This window comes from Balaenoptera musculus, chromosome 19, assembly GCF_009873245.2.
Source record: "Balaenoptera musculus isolate JJ_BM4_2016_0621 chromosome 19, mBalMus1.pri.v3, whole genome shotgun sequence".
NCBI lineage: Eukaryota > Metazoa > Chordata > Mammalia > Artiodactyla > Balaenopteridae > Balaenoptera > Balaenoptera musculus.
Genome location: NC_045803.1, coordinates 2,045,836 through 2,062,850, shown reverse-complemented (window position 1 = coordinate 2,062,850; position 17,015 = coordinate 2,045,836).

The window sequence follows — 17,015 nt, the reverse complement described above, 5'->3', positions numbered from 1 at the left end:
TCCCCTGGGGGAGCTGTCAAACATTGCAGGTGCCCAGGGTCCCAGAGAGGTGTTTGTTTTGGAGCTCCTCAGGGGATCCTAAAGTCTGGTTATGGTTTAGGAGGTGATTTTAATGCAATCTAGGGACCCCATCCCCTCTCTCCTTCTCAAAGACCTCTATCTGCAATACAGATTTTTCTCTGGATCCCAGGTCGTTCATTCCCATCAGATACCACATGCTCCCAGAGCTTCTCCAGCTACTACCCCTTTTCTCAGCACTCCCTCCCTCTGCCCACCAAAAAAGCCCTCTTGACAGAGTGGTCTTCTGTCACCGACTCAACAGCCTTACCGCACATTCTCTCCCCCTGGCATGCCACACGGGCTTCCATCCTTTCCACACCCCTGAAACTGCTTGGCAATTTCAGCAGTTCTCCATGTGGCTAGGAAACTTGTTCTTAATCTCACTTGATCTTTCAGTAACACTCAACATCCTCATTAAAACAAACAATGATAACAAAAACTATCTTATTTTCAGAGACACTATACTGCCCTGGTTTTCCCCCCATGTCCTCTTAGCTGGCTTCTGCTTTGTTCAACCTCCCAAGGCTCAGAACTCAGTCACTAGCCTTCTCCATCAACGTCTGCTCCCTAGGTAGCAGTCTCACCTAGCCGTATGGTTTAAATAGCACCTGCATGCCAACAGCTCCCTCTGCCCCGGAACTCTCCACAGAAGCCCAGTCTCATATATCCAACTATCTGCTTAACAGCCGACTGTTCTACCAGGATGCCTAATAGGCAACTCAAAACATTGAAAACAAATAGTAATTTCCCTTTTCCCCGTTTCCATAAACAGCACCAGTTGCAGTAGCCAAAAATCTCGCAATTGTTCTCGATTCCCCTTTCCCTTACCATCAACATCCAATTCGTCAGCAAGTCCTGCTGACTCTACATCCAAGATACATCCCAAATTTGTCCCGTTTTTCCTCTGCATCATAGTCCTAATTACCATGATTTCCCCTAGATATTAGCCCACTCATTTGACTACCTGCTTCCATTCCAAACCCTTCCCTCCAATATTCTCTAGACAGCATCCAGGGTGATCTTCTTTAACTGAGAATAAGACATCGTGTTGCAGCTTGAATTACCTCCTGTTCCCTACCCCAGTCACACTTCAATATAAGTCTAAAATCCATATAAGGTTAAAAGGCGTCAATATCTTTTGTCATGGAAGAATGTTAAATATTTGTGCTGTAAAATTTAATAATCTTTTCCTTCAGATTTCTGCTTTTTATACCTTAAGAAATCCCTCTCCACATTGAAGTCATAAAGATATTATAATAGCCTTAAGTTTTAGTTTTTAGGTTTAGTTTTATGTATGTTCTGTGGTATGGATCTAATTTTTCTCCTGACATAATGTCATGTTTCTGTATAAGTGGACCTGTTCCTAAACTCTCCAGTCTGTCCCACTGGCCCATCTGTTTATCTGTATGCATTTACACATCATATTAATTATTGGAGCTTTACAGTATCTTGATATCTGGAAGGACAATTGCCCTAGCTTGTTTTTCAAAAGTGTCTTTGGCTATTCTTAGCCCTCGACTGACATTTTACTAAATCCATAGAGAAATTTAAAGAGAACCGAAAACGTTTTATCAAGACCTCCCATCTTTGCCTATGGTCTGTGCTACCCATTTATTCATGTCATCTACAGCCATCAACAGTACATTGTAATTTTTTTCCCTTTAAGATCTTATTTGACTTTAGGAGGTCTTTCTTCCTATTACTTACCTAACTGGTTATTTTGGGGTTACAACAGTAGTATAGCTTTTTAAAAATAACTTATTTACAGAAAAGGTGCAAAGATAGTGTAAACATTCCTTACCCAGTTTCTCCTGATGTTAACATCTTACCTAACTTTGGTACGTTGTCAAAATGAAGAAATTACCATTAGTACAAAGCTAGTAATTAAACTACAAACTTTCCATAAATGTCTTCCTTCTGTCCCAGGATCCCATCTAGAACGCCACATTACATTTAGTTGTTATGTCTCCTTAGACAACTCCAGGCTGTGACAGCTCCTCAGTATTTCCTTGTTTTTCATAACTTTAGCAGTTTCGAGGAGTACTAGTCAGGTTTTTGTACGAAATCTCTCAATTTGAGTTTGTCTAATATTTTCTCATGATTTGTCTTGGGTTATGAGTTTCTGAGAAGAATTATCTGCTCTTGCCTTTTATATGCTGATTTTTTTAATCCAGTGAATTTGCTGACCTCTCCTTGTTAGTTCTAATAGTTTCTCTCAGATTTTCCTGGATTTTTTTAAATTTAACATTTAAATAAATGTTAAATAAATAAACAAATGTTAAATAAATAAATGTTAAATAAATAAAATAATAAACAGTTTAACACTGTTTATTAATGACAATTTTTAATTTTTATTGACAATTATATCTCATTTCTATCATAATGCGTTCTGGGGTGATATGGAATAAGTCTTGTTCTAGACTTGAAAGGGGATACTTTTCTTTCAGTATCAAGTAAAAATGTTCACAATAAGCTTTTTTGTAGAGCCTCTTTGTTGGGGGTTAAGGAAATTCCCTTTAGTTCTAGTTTTCTAAAAATTTTATCATGAATAAGTTTAATTTTTATAGAATGACTTTATTATCTATTGGGAAGATTATACTTTATTTTATATAATCTGTTAATGTGGAGAATTAAGGTAAATTTTCTGATGTTGAAACATGTTGCGTTCCTAATCCCTACTTAATCATGATTATGAGGGTCTGATTTATATACACATACAGGAGGATACTACTGGGTTATATTTTACTTTTGTTTTTGCACCTAAGTTCTTACTTTATTATACTTGTTTCGTTTTGGTATCAAGGTTACACTAGCCTTATAAAATTATTTGGATTATTACCTTGCTGCTTATATTCTCTACAACAGTTCATAAAAAATAGAGATTCTCTGATTTTTGAAAGTTTAATATAACTCACTATAAAGTTGTCTAAATCTGATGTCTTTTTGCATGGAATGTTTTTGACTTAGTTTCCTTAGCTTTGTACTTATATTTCTGCTTTGTCTTGAGTCAATTTTAGTCATTTATATTTTCCAAGAAAATTGTCCACCTCACTTAAACTTACTAGCACATAATTATTCACAGTATTCTTTTGATTTTTAATCTAGTCCTCATTGGTAATTAATAATTTGTCCTCTTTTCTGTTACTAATATCATTTAATCTATTCTTGTTTTTATCATCAGTTTCACTAAAGATTTGACAATTTTATGTCTTTTAAAGTGCTTTTGGTCTTTTGACCATATTCTTTCTTCTTTTCCATTTAATTAATTTCTGTTATTTTATTATTTCCTTCCTTCTACCTATTTGAGTTTCTTTTCCTAGCAACTTAAGTTGCATATTTAACTCATTTACCTTTAACCTTTCTTAATTTTTAACAGGTACATTTAAGGCTGTAACATTCCCTTCAAGTACCACTTGAACTGCATTCCATGTATTTCATTGTTGTTTGGTACTATATTCCATTGTTTCAATTAGATCTCCTCTTAGTCACATTAAGGAATATGTTTAGGTTTTCAAGTTCTTTAAAAATCTTTTGATTATAGATTTCTAACTTAACTGCATTATAGCCAAATGATATGGCCTATATGTTATTACTGGATATTTGTTAAAATTTCCTTTGTGATCTTAGGATGTAATCAATTTTTAATTATTCAGTGTATTAGAAAAGAATAAGCATTCTCTAACTATCAGGTACCAATTTCTATTTATGTTCATAGGAGCAAGCTTTCTTTGTGTTTACATTTTCAGTATTCTTATTAATCTTCTGTCTACTTGATGTATCAGTTCTAAATAATTATAATAAAATCTCCCTTTATGCCTATGGTTTCATCCATTGCTCCTGGTAATTCTTTTAGCTTTTGCTTTATATATTTCAAGGCCATGTTTTTAGGTAGGAACAAGTCCATGATTTCCTCTAAATCAGATATCAAAGAAATTAATCTAGAAGTCTGCCTTTAATAGGGGAGTTAATCGATCACATTTAAAATTTCTGATATATTTGCTTGTTAAATGTGCCTTTTCCTTTGCTTCTTATTTTCTCCTTTCCTGCCTTCTACTAAGTTGATCAAGTTTTCTTTACTTCTCTTTTTTCCCTTTGCTAATTTGCAAGCTTTGAATTATATTTCAGTTGTTTTATTGTCTATCTTTAAATTCCTAATGTATATACAAGTACATATTTTTTAACAGAGTATAAAATAATAAAGGATCCTGGCCTATCTTAGCAATTCATTGAATTTCCTATTCCCACTTTCCTGGTTATTGTCTAGAATTTTAGCTATACATTTTTAAAACAACTAAAAGCACAATTTTTACAGTCAATGATTAATTATATTTATTGATATTTTGATAATTTATTCTTGTTTCTTGAATTTTACTCCTTCCCTCTAGGTTCTTTTTTTTCTCATTGTAATAAATCCTTAAATAAGCCTTTCAGGCAGTCTATTTGTATTTCTAACGATGGCTTTAAAAGATATTTTTTGAATGACGGTTTACCTAGGTATGGAATTCTAAAGTGACCCTTATCTTCTCTCCTTATTTTGAAGATATTATTCTATTGTCTTCAACATTTAACATTGCTGATGAGGTGTGCTATAATCTAAATGTTCCTAACATTGGTTATTCCCTCTGTAGCTTTTCAAAACGTGTTACATATGGATTTATTTTTGTTTATCCTGCTCAGGAGTTGTGTGACCAATGAAGGTCTTTCTTCCATTCTGGAGAATTCTTGGCCAATATATTCTGTCATTCCAACTCCATTCTATTCTTCTCAACCTATTAGAGTATATTGGCCCTTCTTAATCTATCCTCCATTTATCTTCTCTACTTTTCATATTCTTTTCTGGGTTGTTTTCTGAGTAACTCCTCTTTCTAACTGCATCCAATGTACTGTTTCCCTTGATGTGTTTTACAATGGCTATTTTTTTTTCATGTCTAAGATTTTTAATCAGTACTTTTTTATATCCACCTTTCTCAAATGGATGAACATTTTATGAATACTGTTCTTTATCTTTCAAGAATCTTAAAGTCAAACTAAAACTGTTAGAATGGCATTTTGTCAGGAATGAATTCATATCCTGACTGACTTTGTTGTCTTATTTATTATAAGTTTTCCTATGTTTAACTGAGTGCTTTGCAATTTTAATTTCTAAGTGTTTCTCCTATGGGATATCTCCCCCCCACCCCACCCATCTCTTCCCTCCATATCTAGCCTTTTTTTTTTTTTTTTTTGGTAGTGTCTGCTTTGCCCCTGAGAAACTTAGTCGTGAGACAAGTCTTATATCATCAACTGGGGGCTCTGTGCCATGTGATAAAGGGGTAATATTAGTCACTGAGCAAAATTTAAGCTTAGACTGGGTCCACTCTGCATGGCCATGTTTTTATCTCCTGCCACTGCTCATAATATAAGCTGGAGCCCTGAGTAACTATTACTGGCTTTTTGCAGTCTCATTTCATGTCAGGAGAATATCACCCCAGCCCGTTTGACACAATGAGCCTGGGACCTCAATATGCACAGGGTGCTTCTGGACCTCATTAATCCAGATCAGAAGTCCAGCAGGTTCATGTCTTTAACCCCACAAATCCTTGTTTTTCTGTTCAGTTTTTGATCCATACAGATGTTGGATATATCTAGATCATTACAAGTTTATATTTAAAAGAGGGTGGTTTGAAGTGTGAATGCAGAACTCACAGCACCATCTCAATCAAAAATATTATCTTCTAAATTGTCTATAGCAGTAGTTCTCGCTTCTTTCCCAAGTGTACAATGGAGTTTTCCTGGGGCTATATGACATGTGGTATCATGACAGAGTGAATGCTGAAGCAGTTGAGAATCTAGCTGTTTTCATTTAAGCCAGATGTTAAAGAGATTTGCAAAGATGTAAAACTATGCCACTCTTCTCAGTAATCTTTTGTTTGGGGAATTATGTCTTTTTTTAATTTAAAAAATGTTGCTTCTATTAACATGTAATGGACTACCTACATTTAAATTAATTAATATACATTTTAAATTCTGTTTTAATTTCTAAAACTATGTATATTGATAGGTATAATCCACATAAACAAAAGTTCTTTGGAGTCCTCAATCATTTTCAAGAGTGTAAATGGGTCTTGAGACAAAAAAGTTTGAGAACCTCTGGTCTACAATAAATCTGTAATAGATTGGGCTACTATCTGGGTGGTATGATCCCATGGATTAGCACAGAGCTTAATACATGTAAGTCTCTCAGTGAATGCTTATTCATCCATTCTTTCAACAAATATTTGACTACCTACTACATATAAGGACCAGTGCTAGGCCAGGTTCTTGGCTCATTGCAAATAAAATTGAAATAGCCCTTGCCCTAATTCATTTATTTGATATATATGTCTTTGAGCTTCAGTCTAGCTGGGAAGATACATACATTAAGTTGACAAAATACACCTTTAAAAATTGCGGTGTGGACTTTGAAGAAAAAACCAGGATGCTGAAATGAGGTGGGGAGGGGGAGGGTGATATATGGTGGTTAGATAGAGCAGTCAGGGAAGGCTTCTCTGAGGACAAGAAGCTAAAACTAAATTGTGAGAAAGAGCCAGCCCTGGGAAGAGCAAGGGGAAGAACATTCTAGACAGATAAAATAGCAATATACAAAGACCATAAAGGAAAAAAATGGAAAAGACACCAGAATGGCTGGAGGATAGCAAGAATGGGGTAGAAGGGCATAAAATGAGGTTTTACAGGTATGCAAAAACCAGTTCTTTAGGAACTGTAGGCCAAGATAAAGATCTTGAATTTCATCCTAAATGTGATAAGGAGCCATTAAAGACTTTTAAATAAGGTCTGACATAATCCACTGAGAGATGATTCACGTAGCTGTGTGGAAAACTAGAGGACTAGAGATAGGAAAGAGAGGAAGCAGGAGGACCAGTCAGGAGGCAGCTGTCCAGGCAGGATGGCAGTGCTCTGAGCTAGCACGGTGGCAGTGGAGACAAGGAGAAGTGAACAAATACAAGACACAAGAGAGACAAAAACTGCTGATAACTTGCGTATGTGTGGCAAAGGAAAAAAGTATCGCAAATGATTCCTACATTTCTGGTTGAGTGACTGGGTAGATGCAAGTGTTATTTAGTGAGTCTCTGAGTCTCAGGTTTGGGCAGGGGAAGAGCAGAAAACCCAGAGCTCTCTTTTGGATATGTTATATTTGAAATGCTTATGTTCAAGCAAGTGAAGATGTTGAGTGGGTATTCGGGAGAGGTCTGCTAGAGCTCTAACTCTGGAAGTTTTCCGCACAGAGCTGCTTTGTTGCATGAATAGTCAGGTTAAGATAAACGCTACTTTACAAAATAAATTAAAAAATCAGTTCTTCAGTATTTAGTACTCTCGCGTACACATTCAGTGCTGGATAGGTAATTATCTTAGTATACAAATTTGTACAGTTCCTCAGTAATGCAAATCTAACCAATTTTTTTAAGAGTAAACTTACTTTTATTTGTTAACCCTCTCAAGGAATTTCAAGATAACAGAAAACCAAACATTCACATTAAAGGCAACCAACTATTTCACAAAAACTGCTTCTAAATTCAAATATTAAACAAACAGTTAATTACACATAAGACTAAAGATAGGCAAAGGAGAACCCTGTCACAAGTCTGATGTTAGAAAAGAAAAATGCTATGTCAAGTCTGGCAGATGGGGTTAAGGTGCAGAACTACAAGAGTTCCTGTATGCCAGGAAGGCTCATCTACACAAAATTCTGCTCACATGTCCCTGTCCAAGAGGACACTAGGCACCTTCTCTCACAGGAAGCAAAATCACTCAGAAGTCAAGTTATCACATGCTAATCAAAATACTTATTTAAAAAAATACAGGGTTATTCACACACTTTTTTCTCACATTGGTTTGCCAACCAGAAAGCTCTAATCCTGAACTGGCAAAATGGCAGACACTCATTTATTCAACCATTCAATAAACAGGTATTATCAAATACATCCAGACACTAGGGATAAAATGATAAAGGAGATGCAGTCGCTGCTTTCATGGGGTATACGGTTCACGGATGACACCAAACAATTATAAATAGCCACACAAATGAGTGACAAGCAGTAAATGTGATGAAGATACACTGTGCTATAAGCATGTATAATGAGGGAATCTGATCTGGACCAGGTGCTGAAGAAGGACATTCCACGCCTCATTAACAGTACGTACAAAGGTTAGGAGGCAGAGAGGAGTATGGAGAACCATGCAGCTAGAATACAGACTGGCTTAAGACAAAGGATGGAGCAAGAAGTCAGACCTTGCAAAGCCCCGTAGGCCATTTAAGGACTGGAGATCCCTGACAGTCGCAACCTTTGGCATGCCACAGGAATTCCCCGCAGGGGTGACCAGCCAGCACTCAAATCTCACGCACGCCTCCTGAGAAGTGGCATGATTTCCACACATACTCACATGTCAACACCTCAGAACGTGATTAGAATGTTATGGAGAGGTGATCTGGTTTCCGCAATGCAGATCATCAGGCCAGGAGAGAACATGAACTCTTATCTGGTTCGTTTTGCCAAAGGCCCCTCAAATATAAATCTAAAGAGAACAGGAAAAAAGACAATCATTGAGATTAAAGTAAAACATGAATCAGAAAGCAGAAAAAGAGCTGGAGATAAGAGAGACACATTTTATAAATTCTACATATATATATACATATATGTAGAATACATATATATTCAATAGCCATAAAAAAGAATGAGAAATATCTTATGGAATGATTTCCAAGATACATTGTTAAGTGAAAGCCAAGGTGCTGAACCTTGAACACAGTATGCTTCATTTGTTAAACAAAAAGGCAAACGCAGTATATACATATTTGCTTCCATATGCGTGAAATACCTTTGGAAAGATAATTCACAAAATTAGTGATGCTGGTTATCTGCAGGGAGGGAAACTGGTGGCTGAGAGAAGGGATATGGGAAGCAAATTTTCAGTGTATACCCTTTTCTCCTTTTTGAATTTTGAGCCACACAAATGAATTACCTATTAAAAGTTAAAGCAAACACATTAATATTAACTTGATTAATATTAGTCAAGGTTCTAGACTAACGCATATGAAGATTTTAATGAAAATGAACACTGTCAAGGAAAATAAAAATTACCAAAACCGACTAGCAAAGGAATAGGAAAAAAAAAAGTAGGAAAAAACCTTACAAAGAATTCCTATGTACTGAGACTCTCTAGAACATTTTAATAGCCTAGCACAGGGATTTTCAACCCCACAGGCTCTATGAGAGTAAAAACTAATATTTACTGAGCACTTCCTGTATGCAAGATACAGCATCAAGCATTATATGTATTTGCAGCTCCTCATAAAATACCTCTGAGATACGTGACCTCATGACCTGTTTTACATGTAAGGAAACTGAAGGTCCTGGAGTCTCACTCAAACCTGCATACCTAGCAAACGACTCCAGAGTCAGGCTCTTCAACCACTGTGCTAACATAATTTTATGCCAACAAATTGGAAAAACCTTAAAGAAACGTATCACTTTCTAGGGAAGCAGAAATTACTTGAAATCTCAGTTTGACTGGAAATGTCCTTCAGATGCCCAAGGAGCAAATTATTCTTAGTCTGTACAGATTGTTCCAGAGCATTTAAAAAGACAGAAGGCTTGCCAGTTTATTCAACTAAATTAGGAGTGGCCTTCAAGAACAAAGTTCTTACAATGAAATAGCTCTCTTGTATGAGGCATTTGCTCTATGTCAGGCTTTGGGTTAAGTTCTTTAAAAATGATCTGGGGCTTCCCTGGTGGCGCAGTGATTGAGAATCTGCCTGCCAATGCAGGGGACACGGGTTCGAGCCCTGGTCTGGGAAGATCCCACATGCCGCGGAGCAACTAGGCCCGTGAGCCACAACTACTGAGCCTGCGCGTCTGGAGCCTGTGCTCCGCAACAAGAGAGGCCTCGATAGTGAGAGGCCCGCGCACCGCGATGAAGAGTGGCCCCCGCTTGCCACAACTAGAGAAAGCCCTCGCACAGAAACGAAGACCCAACACAGCCATAAATAAATAAATAAATAAAGAGGATGCATTTCAAATAGTAAAAAAAAAAAAAAAAAAAAGTTTAAAAATGATCTGGGTGCTGCCTGGAAAACAGTCTGGCGGTTCCTTAAAAGGTTAAACAGTTACCACAAGACCCAGAAATTCCTTTTCTGGGTGAAATGAAAACGTATGTCCACATAACAACTTGTACGTGAATGTTCACAGCATTATCATAAGAGCCAAAAAGTGGAAACAACTCAAATGCCCGTCATTTGATGGACCCATTGTTTGATAAATGGATAAATAAAATGTAGTATATCCATACAACAGATAATTTGGCAATAAAAAAGAATGAAGTACTGATACATGCTACAGCACTGATGAACTTTGAAAACATTACGCTAAGTGAAAGGAGCCAGTAATAAAAGCCCACAATATTGTGTGATTCCATTTATGTGAAATGTCCAGAATAGGCAATGACAAAGTAGATTAATGGTTGCCTAGGACTGGGGCAGAAGGGAATGGAGAGTGAGGGTTTCTTTTTAGGGTAATGAAAATGTTTAAAAATTGATTGTGGTTATGGTTGCACAACTCTGTGAATATATTAAACACCACTGAATTATACACTTCAAAAGGGTGAATTGTATGGTATGTGAATTAATTACACCTAGATAAAATTGTTATTTAAAATTATGCATCTGGGTAAATTCTCCCAATAATCTTAATGAAACTAGAACTAATATACTTGTTTTATGGATGAGAAATCTGCATCTCGGAGAGGATGTCATTTACTCAAGGTCGTAATCTAACTGGTTGAGAAAGCCAAGATTCACACCTAGGTCTTTCTGTCTACAATGCCTACTATTCCCAACACAATCCTAATGCAAATACAGTGAAAATCTTCAAAAAATGGCCCCCTTTTTTGTGAAGACATAAACTGATGGCTAACAGGTTCACAAGGGCAATCTCCTAAGAACAAAAAAAATTCCTATATTATTAAGCATTCCAAACCTACAGTAAGAGAGAAGGCTGCCCATTTAAAAACCTGGCAAATGGTTTTCCATCTCAAATGGATTTTACTTTAAGAGTGCCCTGGAGGACAGTAAAAGTAATAGCTATCATTTATTAAACTTTTACAATGGGCAAGGCCTGGCACCAGGCACTTTATGTGCGTTAGTATGTTTAATCTTTGTAACAACTCTATGAGGTAGATACTATTATTATCCAAGTCTCATAGATCAGAAGTGAGCATTGGGAGGTTAGTATCTTGTCCCAGGTTACATGCTAGTAGTTGGTAGAGTCAGGAATCAAACCCAAATCTGTTAGACGCCTGAGCTCTCACTACCACTGGATACATTTCTAGGCTATTAAATTTGAAAGCCATAATGAAATGGATCATTCTTGAGAGAAAGGCAGATAATAAAAACTTGGCAAATATCAAGGGAGTGCTTTCTTTAAAAAGTGCTCTAAGCCCTTGCCATTTACCGGCAACTTTCTTTTCATTTCCAAGAAACAAATCCTATGCTTTATAAATTGTACCACTCCAGGGAAGAGAGACAAAAGTCTTTCATTTTAACAACATAGCACAGGAGTTTTAACCCCAAATATGTCTTATTGTGAAATAGTGACAGCTAATATTAATTGAAAATTTATATGTGCCAGAAATTTTTCTAAGCAGTTTATGAAGTGTTAGCTTACTTAATCTTCAAGACAATTGTGTGAAGTAGGTACTATTATAATCCCTATTTTAGGGATGAGTTAAGGGAGGCATAGAGGTTGGGTGACCAGCCCAAAGTCACATGGCTAATAAATGGCCAGGATTTAAACCCAAGTCATCTAGCTCCACCCTCTAGCACTTATTCTATTTGACTGATTCTCAAAAACGAATGTGAGATAGCTAATATTTGATTCACTAGACACCCAACATTATGCAAGGCCTTTCACATGTATTGTATCAACTTAACAACCTGAGGAGGTAGGTATGTTAGCATAATACCTGTCTGCAAGATGAGGAACACGAGGCTTAGAATGCCGGTTAACTTGCCCAAACACAACCAATTAATACATATCAGAACCAAGTCTTTCTCACTCCGTATCATACCACTAGTCACTGTGTCATGAAATTCTGTGGGGCCAGCAGACTACAGCCTTCAGGCCAGATCTGGCCCCGCTGTTTCTGTACAGTCCACACACAAAATAGTTGAATTAAAAAGTGGTTAAGTGATGGGAAAAAAATCAAAATAATACTTTGTGACACATGAAAATTATATGAAATCCAAATTTCAACGTCCATAAATACAGTTTTATTGGACACAGCCACATCCGTCCGTGTTTATATACTGTCTACGGCTGCTTTCACGCTACAGTGGCTCCGCTAAGTAATTCTGAAAAATACCACATATCTCACAAAGCCTAAGTATTTACTGTTTGGCCCTTTACAGAAAAGGTTTACGGACACCCATTCTTTAGTATTAAATTTAAAACTCTTAGTGAAATGGAGGGGGAGTATGTAAAAAGTACTCCCCAAAAGGAAGAAAAAGCATGGCTTTAAAGGGTGACTGGAGTAGGATTGGAAACTTCCAACTTTCAAGGAACAAATTTCTCTGTTCCATAACGTGTTCCAAGGCCTAAAAAACAGTGGAGGGCTTCCCAGTTCCTTTGAATTAACTGGTTCACAGAGGTTTACAATCCCTAAGCTGTTTTAATTGGAAAGAACTTTGCATAATGAAAATAACAACAGCTGATAGTTATAGAACTATCCCTACGATTCCAGGTGCTGTACTAAATAAAAGATTTCCATTTAATCCTCCAACAACCGGGGAAGGTAGGGTGCCATTGTTATCCAATTCTGTGGATGAACTGGAGCCTCAGGAGGTTAAGCACATTGCCCAAGGAACTAAAGCTGATAAGAGCTCAGGCCTCTAACCCTGGCTTCTGCCTTCAGAGACTACACTCTTAACAAGACACCACTTAATTTTAACCTAATAAATCTGCAAATATTGAGGAAATGCACAATTTCCTGAGAAAATATAAAGTACCAAAACTATCAAAATACCATTGGGGGGGTATATATAAACTTCCTACCAACTCTCAGGGAGCAAATAATTATGTGCCACAAATTGATCTGAGGGTGTGGAGAGAAGGGAGCCCTCTTACACTGTTGGTGGGAATGTAAATTGGTACAGCCGCTGTGGAGAACGTATGGAGGTTCCTTAAAAAACTAAAAATAGAGCTACCGTATGATCCTACAACCCCACTTCTGGGCATATATCAGGAGAAAAACATGGCCCGAAAGTATACATGCTCCCCAATGTTCACTGCAGCACTACTTACAATAGCCAGGACATGGAAGCAACCTGAGTGTCCATCAACAGAGGAATGGATAAAGAAGATGTGGTACATATATACAATGGAATATGACTCAGCCATTAAAAAATAAAATGCCATTTGCAGCAACATGGATGGACCTAGAGATTGTCATACTGAGTGAAGTAAGTCAGAGAAAGACAAATGTGTATAATGGAATCTTAAAAAAAAAAAAGATACAAACTTATCTACAAAACAGAAACAGACTCACCGACTTAGAGAACGAATTTACGGTGGGGAGGGAAGAATTGTTACGGAGTTTGGGATTAACATATACACACTACTGTATTTAAAATGGATAACCAACAAGGACCTACTGTATACCACAGGAAACTATGCTCAATATTATGTAAAAACCGATTCTTATCGAAGGCCATTTCCTAGACTCAGTGCTACGCGTCTCACAAGCTTCCTCTTATTCAAGTCAATGGTAATCACTGGAAATCCCAAATTCAGAGAAAATACTGCGGTGTAACAGACTTAGGGAGGCGGCCCCGGACTTAAGCAGCTGCTCGTGGACGGTTTCTCGCTGTTTAAAAGACCCGGGGGCGAGGCTAGAGGTCTTCGTTGGGCCCAGCCGAGAAGCAACCCCGCAGAACGGAGAGGGTGAGGGAACCGAGGTTGTGCGGTCACCGGGGAGCGCAGTTCCGACGGCCTGAGTCCAGCACGAGGCCTGACGGGGACGCCAGGAAAGTTGCCGCAAAAGAGGGGAAGCCCACGTCCCGAGAGGCCCCACGACGCGAGCTCACCGACTTCGCAGGCCCGAACGCCCAGGACGGGGCCCTATCACTTCCCACGGCGGCTCGAGATGGTGCCGAGGGCCCGACGCCCTCTGCGCCTGCGCCCTGGGCCGGCCTTTCTGTTGGGCCCACGCCAGAGCGTCGGAGTTTCCGGGGTTCTCCTATGGCTGTGGACTAGTTGCCCAGTCCCTCGGTAGAGAACGGTCAGTAGAACTATGACCGCCAGCCACTACTGTCTTAAAGTCGCAGGTCTCTAAGTCGAGCCCTGCTCACGGATGAGGACCGGGCCAGGACCCAGGAACGGGCGTTTTCTTGGTCAATGAGTACGAACTTTGTGCGCAGACGCGCCGTTCGGGCCCCCTACGCAAGGGCGCCTGGGAAACCGTCAGTAAAACGAGACGAGTCTTGCCCTCAAGGAGCTCACGGAGGAAGCGGAAGCAGATAAAAAGCAACGGGCGAATGTAGGGTATCCGTTAGCTATACTCAAGCGTCTGTTATAGAGCTTGGTGAGATGTGTTTTCAGACACATTACTTTCATATCTTGATCTAGGCAGTGGATTAATCTTTTAAAAATAAATTTCAATTTTAGAATTCCATGAGATCATATTTTGAATAGTTTCATTATGTTCTGGGGAAAAGAGAAATTGCATGATAGAATGAAAACTGAGAGGGCAGGCACTTGTCAGTACGAGTATCCACTGCACCTAAACGGTGCCTGGGACAGAATGGATGCTCAGTGAATAGTTCTCAGATCACACAAGTCTTTAAAAGGGCGTGCTGCACCGAAAGTTAGAGTTCCGGGTAAGTGAACCATCCGCTAGATTGGCTGATAAAACCACGTTTTCATTCGTCACAAAGTAGCCTAGTGTGAGAAGTAGGGTTGCTTGATTTAGCAAATAAAAGTACAGGATAACCCAGTTAAATTTGAATTTCAGATAAACAACATATAATTTTTTAGCCTTAGTATGTCCCATACTGGATTTCCTATATTTTATCTGGCACCCTAGCGAGAAGGCAACGTGTTAAGGTGGGGAGAGAAGATGATTTCATTCCTCTTAGAGAACTGGAGAAGGGGGAAAAAGGCGCATCTGGAATTTATAAACAAATGCCTACAATTATGAAGCACGACTGAAGACCGTGCTTGAGAAACTTTGATATAAAAGTGCCTAGCCCTGTGCTAAAGATTGTATTTACATTATCTTAATTGAAATGTCCCATGCAGTAGGATAATTATTATTTTTATTTTACAAATGAAGAAAGAGGTTGCTTGTCCAAGTTCCCACATTTTCATTCAGTCACCCCAAAAATAGTTATTGAGAATATTTTTGTGTGCTGGTCTGGTATTTTTATTCCACACACAGTCTTTGAAAATTTCAGTCTCTGCTCACTCCTTAGGCTCCCCCGCTTCCCCACTCCAGCTGCAGTTTCCATGGTAACAGACTGAACCTGCCTCTATAGCTAACTGGAGATGAGAGCTCTTGAAGGGGAACGAGCCGGAACCACTGACGTCAACCTAACCTGGCTGGGGGTTGCGGAGGACTTCCTGAAGCCCTAAAGCCGCCTCCTTTAGTGGTTTATGAAATATGTATGTATGTGTTAAAATCTGTCCTTGGATGGGGTCTCTGCAGAAAAACAAAAAGTTGGCTATGCGAACCTCTGCAGACTCCACAGAGTCATAGGTTTTCAGTTCAGAAGCTGCTGCAAGCAACAGGGAGATTAACATTTCTCATGTTTAACACTTATTAGTTCATTTAGTCTATTGGTTGATCATTTAGTCTGATCAACCAATAATGATCAGAAGGGACCTGGTTTTCTATGTGTCAAACAGTGCTAGATCCTGAAGATACAATTGCTATCAAAACACTTACGGGCTTCCCTGGTGGCGCAGTGGTTGAGAATCTGCCTGCCAATGCAGGGGACACGGGTTCGAGCCCTGGTCCGGGAAGATCCCACATGCCGCAGAGCAACTAAGCCTGTGTGCCACGACTACTGAGCCCACACGCCACAGCTACTGAAACCCACGTGTCTAGAGCCTGAGCTCCACAACAAGAGAAGCCACCGCAATGAGAAGCCCTCACACTGCAACTAGAGAAAGCCCGCGCGCAGCAACGAAGACACAATGCAGCCAAAAAAAAATAAAATTAAAAAAAAAAAAAAAAGAATAAGGCCACATAGTAATTTTGGCCCTTGTGATAAAAAAAAAAAAAATTGAAGTATAGTTGATGTACAATATTATATGTTACAAGTGTACAATATAGTTATTCACAATTTTAAAAGGTTATACTCCATTTATAGTTATTATAAAGCATTGGCTATATTCCCTGTGTTGTACAGTATATCCTGGTAGCTTAGTTTATGTGTAATAGTCTGTACCTCTTAATCCTCTACCCCTATATTTGCCCCTTCCCCCTTCCCTGTCCCCTCTGGTAGCCACTAGTTTGTTGTCTATGAGTCTGCTTCTTATTTGCTCTATTCACTAGTTTGTTATATTTTTTAGATACCACATATAAGTGATATTATACAGTATTTGTCTTTGTCTGATTTATTTCACTTAGCATAATACCCTGCAATTCCATCCATGTTGTTGCAAATGGCAAAATTTCATTCTTTTTTATGGCTGAGAGTATCCTATTGTATGTATGTACCACATCTTCTTTATCCATTCATTTGCTGATGGACACTTAGGTTGTTTCCATATCTTGGTTATTCTAAATAGTGCTGCTGTGGACATTGGGATACATGTATCTTTTCAAATTAGTGTTTTCATTTTTTTCAGATATGTACACCTGAGGAGTGGAATTCCTGGGTCAAATGGTAGTTCTACTTTTAGTTTTTTGAGAAACCTCTG